Here is an 8945-nt window from a genome sequence, read left to right on the forward strand (position 1 = left end):
TGTGGTTGTTTAATTTAGGGATATATTAATACATCATTCATATAAGTATTAGAAACATAAGATTTATTATGGTACTAATTTTAGAAGTTGATATTATTTTTCTTCTTTTGTTATGGTATAGTTAGTTTTAGATTAAGTTGCAACAATGTGATATGCTGTTGAATGAAATTTGAACTTCCAGGAAGTTTAAAATACAAAGCTTGTGTCTGACCCCAGGTTATTTGCCTGATAGTTGCAGAAAAACTTCTTTAGGCTGTGTAGAATGAATGAACAGAGGCTCTAGAAAATACTGTGCCTACAAACAGCCATCAGAGAAAAGATTTTGAAGTTGATTGCCTTAGGAGTTCTTGGGTACAAAGGCTGAAAGAGCAATTTTAATTCAAAGAATACAAACCTTCTTGATTTTTGTGGAGGTAACTTATTAGAACCACTGGGAAGAAACTACTTCATTGAGGCCATAATTGGAATTTAAAAATATTTACCTGATTGAGTTACCAATGAAGGTTGAAATAGAAACTGACAGACAAAGGACTGATAACCAGAATATACAGGGAACTTAAAAAACTAAACTCTCCCCAAATCAATGAACCAATAAAGAAATGGACAACTGAACTAAACAGAACTTTCTGAAAAGAAGAAATTCAAATGACCAAAAATCACATGAAAAAATGCTCACCATCTCTAGCTATAAAGGAAATGCAAATCAAAACCACACCAAGATTCCACCTCACCCCTGTTAGAATAGCCTTCATGAAAAAAACCCACCAACAACAGGTGTTGGTGAGGATGTGGGGAAAAGATCCCTTGTACACTGCTGGTGGGAATGCAAGCTAGTGCAACCACTTTGGAAAAAAATTTGGAGGCTTCTTAAAAAAAACAGATGTAGACCTGCCATATGATCTAGCAATCACACTACTGAGGATATACACAAAGGAATGCAACACAGGTTACTCCAGAGGCTCCTGCACACCCATGTTTATTGCGGCACTATTCACAATAGCCAAGTTATGGAAACAGCCAAGATGCCCCACTACTGATGAATGGATTAAGAAAATGTGATATTTATACACAGTGGAATTTACTCAGCCATGAAGAAGAATGAAATCTTATCATTCACAAGTAAATGGATGGAATTGGAGAACATCATCCTGAGAAAGGTTAGCCAGGCCCAGAAGACCAAATATCATATGTTCTCCCTCATATGCAGACTTAGATGTAGGGCAAATAAAGCAATGTTGTTGGACTTGGGTTACATGCTAAGGGAAGAACACATACAGGAGATATGGGGACAGGTAGGAAACTCAAAACATGAAAGTGTCTATGTCTCCACTGCAGAGGAGCTAGTACAGAAACATTAACGCAACAGAGGTCACTATGGGAAGAGAATCAGGAACTAGTGAAAAGGTCAGGTAGCGATGAATCAACTTGGATTGTAACACATTTGTACATGGAAGCAATTCTAGGAATCTCTCTGTATAGCTATCCTTCTCTTAGCTAACAAAAATGCTTTGTCTTTCTTATTATTGTTTATGTTTTCCCATCAACAAAATTAGAGATAAGGGCAGAACAGGTTCTGCCTGGAAGCCAGGGGGGGGTGGAGGGGAGAGGGAAGGGGTAGGAGGCAGGGAGGAGACATGGCCCAAATGATGTATGCACATGTGAATAAATGAATAAAAAAAGAAATAAAGAATTATTCACTCCTGTTGAACTTTTGTAGAAACATCTATGTTACATATTAAATTTAATATGGGTAAGGATAGTGTCCTAAACTGAAAGTTAAATAATAAAATAAGCCACAGATGAAAGTTCATGGACAGTATTTTTGGTCTTTACAAATGTTAAACTAGTCATTATTTTGTTTTAAATAAAAATTCCATATCAATATTGGAGAAAGTTTAAATAGTAAAAATTAAGACTATACTTTCAGGGATCATTTCTGTAGTTGATTACTAGAGAAGTGTTTCTGATCGTGGAGAGTACCAATGAAAATAACTTCAACCCTAGGATACACTATCCAGCAAAACTATCATTCAAAATAGATGGAGCAATAACAGTCTTCCACGATAAGCAGAAACTAAAACAATATATGTCCACCAAGCCACCACTACAAAAGATTCTCCAAGGAATTCTGCACACAAAGATGGAAGCAAACAAAACCATGAGCAGACAGACAGTACCAAACCTTAGGAGAAGAAAAGACAAGGAATCAGAGAGTAACACTGATTCAGCTGCACAAAATTCACAAAATTAAACCCTTAAAAAACAAAAACTACTAAATGACAAAAATCATCACATACTTATCAATATTAACATTGAATGTTAATGGACTTAATTCCCCCATCAAAAGACACGGTTTGGCAAACTGGATTAAAAAGGATGATGCAACAATCCATTGTTACAGAGAACTATCTCATTGTCAGAAACAAGCACTGGCGTAAGGGAAAGGCTGAAAGATTTTCCAAGCCAATGGCCTGCCAAAATAGTCAGGAGTTGCAATACTTATTTCAGAAAAAGTAGACTTCAAACTTATATTGATCAAATGAGATAAAGAATGACACCCCATACTAATAAAAGGAGAAATACACCAAAATGAAATAATATTTATCAACCTATATACACCCAACATCTGTGCACCCAATTTCATCAAACATACTCTGAAGGATCTAAAAGCATATATAAACTCCAAAACAGTGGTAGTCAGAGACTTTAATATCCCCTATCACCAATAGATAGGTCATCCAAACAAAAAATCAATAAAGAAATTCTAGAACTAAATCACATCATACATCAAATGGACCTGGCTGATGTCTACAGAATATTTCATACAACATCTGCACAATTTGCATTCTTCTCAGTAACCCATGGAATTTTCTCCAAAATTGATCATATCTTAGAGCACAAAGCAAGCCTCAGCAAATATAAGAAAATAGACATAATCCCAAGTGTTCTATTTGATCACAGTACATTAAAACTGGAACACAACAACAAAAAGAATAGCAGAAAATATGCAAACAATTGGAAGCTGAACAACACATTGTTCAATGACCAATGGGTCATTGATGAAATAAAAGAGGAAATTCAACTACTGTTCCTGTCATTTTCCACTCTGGAAAACAATATGGAAGGTTCTTAAAAAACTAAACATAGATCTGCTATATGATCCAGCAATCCCAGTCCTACAGATACACCCAAAGGAATGTGACTCAGGTTACTCCAGAAGCACCTGCACACCCATGTTTATTGCAGCCTATACGCAATAGCCAAGTTGTGGAAACAGCCAAGATGCCCCACTACTGACAAATGGATTAAGATGATATGGTATGGAATTGGAGAACATCATTCTGAGTGAGGTTAGCCTGGCCCAAAAGACCAAAAATCATATGTTCTCCCTCATATGTGGACATTAGATCAAGGGCAAACACAACAAGGGGATTGGACTATGAGCACATGATAAAAGCGAGAGCACACAAGGAAGGAGTGAGGATAGGTAAGACACCTAAAAAACTAGCTAGCATTTGTTGCCCTTAACGCAGAGAAACTAAAGCAGATACCTTACAGCAACTGAGGCCAATAGGAAAAGGGGAACAGGTACTAGAGAAAAGGTTAGATCAAAAAGAATTAACCTAGAAGGTAACACCCACGCACAGGAAATCAATGTGATTCAATGCCCTGTATAGCTATCCTTATCTCAACCAGCAAAAACCCTTGTTCCTTCCTATTATTGCTTATACTCTCTCTACAACAAAATTAGAAATAAGGGCAAAATAGTTTCTTCTGGGTATTGAGGGTAGGGGGAGAGGGAGGGGGCGGAGTGGGTGGTAATGGAGCGGGTGGGGGCAGGGGGGAGAAATGAACCAAGCCTTGTATGCACATATGAATAATAAAAGAAAAATGAAAAAAAAAGGATGATGTGGTATTTATTCACAATGGAATTTTACTCAGCCATGAAGAAGAACGAAATGTTATCATTCGCAAGTAAATGGATGGAACTGGAGAACATTGTCTTAAGTGAAGTTAGCATGGCTCGTAGCCTGGTGGACTTTAGAGCTATAACAAACACAGTAATGTTATTAGTCTTGCATCACACGCTAAGGGGAGGACACATAAAGAAGAATACGGAAAGGTAGGAAACCCAAAACTTGAAAGTGTTTGATCTTCCCACTGCAGAGGAACTAATACAGTAACCTTAAAACAACAGAGGTCAATATGGGAAGGTGGCCAGGAAATAGTGAAGAGGTCTGGTAGAGATGAATCAATTCAGGTTGTAACACACTTGTGCATGGAAGCAATACTAGGAATGGCTCTGTATAGCTGTCCTTATCGCAAGTAGCAAGAACGCTATGTCTTTCTTATTATAGCTTATCTCTACTCTTCAACAAAATTGGAGGAAAGGACAGAACAGGTTCTGCCTGGAATCAGGGGGGTGGGGAGAGAGAGAGAGGACAGGGGGTATGTGGGAGGAATGGCCCAAGCAATGTATACACATATGAATACATGAATTTAAAAAAATAAATAAAAAATAATAAAGATTGTAATGACCCCTTTTATAGTAGAATTTGAGTTATGCTGCAATATCTGGTTGTTTTTTTCCAATAATATCTATTACTTTGTGTAAAGTGGGTGCACAATGAACATGGAGCCTACATTTTTCAATCATATATCTATACCTGCATCTATGGCTCAGTTATGGTCAGAAAGTCTTTTCTGAAGTGTTGAGTAAAACTAATTCTTAAGGAGAAAAGAAAAAATTATTTTCCTTTTTTTCTTCTGTTAGCTGAAATCTGGAATCAGTCTTTCATGATTATACAGCTATGATGGAACTCAAAATGGAAGATGTATATAGAATTGAGTGATAAAAACCAAATACCAAAACTCTCTTCTCTAGCTCATCTGCTACCAGATTTCTCTATCATGCAGAGAGATTCCTATCTTGCTTGAACCATGGCCAATTTGGTGATTACAGTTTGATTGATGTATGATGAGGCACAATTATGCCATGGTTATTTGTTACATTTTAAATGAATTTTGAGAATTATAGTTTTGAATGGGTATTAAATTCAACTACCGTTCCTGTCATTTTCCTTATTTATAGGATTTTAATATATGACCCTTTAGGCTTTCACCTTTGTGAACATTAAATTCAAGAAATCACTGAGATTCATAGTCAGAAAACTTATGTTTAATCAATACTTTTGAGAAAGGTTATTGAACATATAAGATTTTAAACTTTAAATAAAGTATCATCTGCAACTTTGGTTGAGGGGACTATCTCACCACCACATGATGACCTATACATCATAGGGTCTACATTCTAACTAGGACGGAGGAAACTAGTGTCGGTGAGATTTAGTCCAAGTTTTCACTTCCTCATGCAATTGTCAATATCATTACAGGTGCTCCTCTATGAATATTGGAATTATATAACTGTATTTATCAAGATGCAACCCGATCATGTGTTTAAAAAATAAAAAGGTACATGTATATCCAACCTACCAAACATCACTGCTTATCAAAGACGATTTTGCTCAACAGACATTAGCTTACAGTTAGGTGAAATCATATGATGTAAAGTCTGATTTATAATGAAGCATCAAATATTTCATGTACATATGTGGATGGACATTTTGTGGACATCATGGGTTCTGTAAACACAAAAAGCTATATCAAAGTGCTATATCAAAACTCTGCTGGCAACACTGTACTCTGTAGAACACTGTTGGTTTTCTTTCATGATTGCTTCCCTGATGGGGAGCTTCAGCTCCCTGCTATTGCCCCCATCACAAAAAAAAGTGTTATACCATGTATCACTAGCCAAGGAAAAGATCAAATTTCAAAATTTGAAGTAGGGTTTAACTGAAGGCATTATTTTTTTCAGGACACCATAAAGTCAAAAAATTGTTAGGTAGGATAATTTTGGTTCAGAGCCACTTTGTACTCCTGATGAAAGGAAGGAAGAGAAGTTAAACTGGAGAGCTACAATAGAAGACAAGAATGCCCTTGGAGAAACTTGGCACTTGTATTTTAAAAAAATAATTAAAGCACAAAATACAGTAAGATTCTCTTATGTTTTGTCACGTCAATTTTTCTACACAGCAGTGATTTGCAAAGTGGAGCATGTAGTATTGTCACTGAGAAAAACTATTGAAATGCAGTTTCTGAGGGTTGGAAGAGTGACTAAAGAGGTAGAATTCCTGCCTAGCAAATACAAGGGTTAGCCCTAAGTTCAAACCCCAGTACTGCCAAAAAAAACCCCAAATAAATAAAATAAAATACCTTCCCCAAACAGAGGTTTTGAGCCACTTGTAGCATATATATTGTGCAAGTCCAGGTTGATCTTGGGAATTTGACAAGTTCCCAGGTGATCCTGAAAACTTAGTTCCAGGGGTCAGTTCCAAAGCCCTGCTCTAAACCTCTGAGCCTTGTTTCTGTAATGCTAAGTGAAAGTAAATTACATGGTGGAAGGGAGAGTATGTTAGGGAGAAAAACATACCCCTTCTTTCTTCCAAAATAATGCTATATAACATATGCTTTCAAACATGTGTGACAACAGTGCCAAAGATACATTGAATAAAACTATTCACAATGATGATGTAAATGTGAACTCAAAGGTTAATATGAGATATAATGATGGCAGATTTACCTAAATATAAAGTAAACATGGTAGAATAACAAAGATTTAGAGTAGCCATGGATTATTCTTTGACTGATGCATTTTCTTTGTTTTTTTTTTAATTATTCATTTATTCACATGTGCATACATTGTTTGGTTCATTTCTCCCCCCCCCCCCGTCTTCCTCCCTCTCCCCCTCCCTCCTCACTTCCAGGCAGAACCTGTGCTACCCTTATCTCTAACTTTGTTGAAGAAAAGACATAAGCATAATAAGGAAGACAAAGCCTTTTTGCTAGTTGAGTTAAGGATAACTATACAGAAATATTCCTAGCATTGCTTTCGTGTACACATATGTTACAACCCATGTTGATTCATCTCTAACTGATCTTTACACTGGTTACTGATCCCCTTCTCATAATACAGAAACCTTAAAGTGACAGAGGTGATTGCTACATTTTCTAACCATAATAATAACATTGACCTCGATGAAAGTTGTGTTCTATTCTGTGTGGTAAGATCAATGATGGTAGAAGGTTGCATTGAACTGAAATGTACAGGCAAATTCAATGAGTTCATTGGAAATACAATTCTGAATCCTCACCCAAGAGAATTGATGACATTTATAGATATGATCATAATTCACTTTAAGGTTAGAATTGCAAGTGATTTTGATACAACCATTTTACAGCCACTGTTGAAGGAATAATGCCATTGGAGAAACAACTTTCAGACACAGTGTAAGTTCCTTGGCTCATGGCTGCTGTCCAGCAATGGAATTGGTCAGACCCCTGCTTTCCCCATCACGTCTCCTTCTCTGACTCTAACTTTCCCAACTCTCTCTAATAAAGACCCTTGTGATTATATTGGCCCCACCTGAAAAGTAGGACAAACCAAATAAACAATGAGCAAAGATTTATGTAGAAATTTCACCAAAAAAGTTCTACAAATATCTAATACATATACATGAAAAGATATTAAGCATCATTAGTCAATAGCAAAATTAAAATTAAAATCAAAGTGAAATAGTAATAATTGAGGATAAGAAATAGGATAATTAAAAAAATCCTAGAGCTAAGGTTTTGGCTCAAGTAGCTGAGCCCTTGCCAACAAATGCAAGTTCCTGAGTTAAAACCCCAGTCATGCCAAAAAAATCCTGCTAATATCAAGTTTTAGTAAGAATGTGAAGAAATCAAAATCCTCATACAATTCTGGTAAAAATGTAAAATGATTCAGTCTTTTTAAAAAATCTGACAATTTCTTACATAATTAAATGTATAGAAATCACACATGAACTATTGTATATGCTTGCATACAAATTTCAGGATTCTACTTCTTTATATTTAAAACAAATAAGCTAACAACCTATGTACACTCAAAGATTTGTTCTGCTCATATAAACATTAGTCTAAATGGCCACTAATAAGTAAATGGATGACTTATCAAAACAATTGCATACTACTCAGCAGTTAAAAGCCCTAGTAATTTATCTGAAAATGTGGATAGTCCTGACTATTATGCTGTATCAAAGACACAAGCTATAGAAAACATTTGTTGCATTTCTCACTTAAACAAAATATCTAGAAGAGACAACAGTAGGCAAACAACAGTGTTTACTTATGTATATATGATATCTATCAGATAGCTATGTAGACAAATTGATTGACAGATCAATCATAAACATTAGATAAGTAGTTGCCTAACAACTTATAAATATAGAAGCTGGTATTGACTGCAAACAAAAACTTCAAAATATTTAAGATGATGGAAATGTTACAAGACTGGATTGTGATGATGATTGTACAACAATGTAAGTTATTTAAGTCATAGAGTGACAAAGTAATGATGGATGAATTTCTCAGCATCTACATTTTTTATAACTCATAAGGGACCTGACTGATAATAAATACATGCACAACCAAATAAAAAGAATAATGCATAACACAGAAGGCAAAATTTAAAAACTGATCAAATTAGTCAGCATAATAGAGATATAATTAACATTAGTAATTGAATCTTTCTCTTTTCCTCTCTCTTTGATTCATATATTTGTATGGATTTTTCAACTGAAGTGTGTTGTAAGTGGATCACTTATCAAGTATTTCAAGTAATCATTTTGCTTTATTTAAAGTATTCAAAAATTATTTGAAAGAACCTATATTAAAATTTAGAGAAAGTAAAGAGTACATCAGTATACAGAAGAAATTAATGGTAATGCATTCAAAATCTAATTTGAAGTGGGTTCCCCAGCTTCCCACTAAAAAAGCTTTTTCACATTAAGAAGCTTAAATTTCTAATCCTTCAAAACTGACTGCGTGCTTCAAATCTGAAAATACCA

At 35.3% G+C, this 8945-nt stretch overlaps 1 pseudogene; it reads left to right on the forward strand.

Moving 5' to 3' along the window:
* Positions 1 to 1911: 1911 nt before the first annotated feature.
* Positions 1912 to 1990, forward strand: LOC141424376 (small nucleolar RNA U3; annotated as a pseudogene).
* Positions 1991 to 8945: the final 6955 nt, after the last annotated feature.

Source organism: Castor canadensis, chromosome 6, assembly GCF_047511655.1.
Source record: "Castor canadensis chromosome 6, mCasCan1.hap1v2, whole genome shotgun sequence".
NCBI lineage: Eukaryota > Metazoa > Chordata > Mammalia > Rodentia > Castoridae > Castor > Castor canadensis.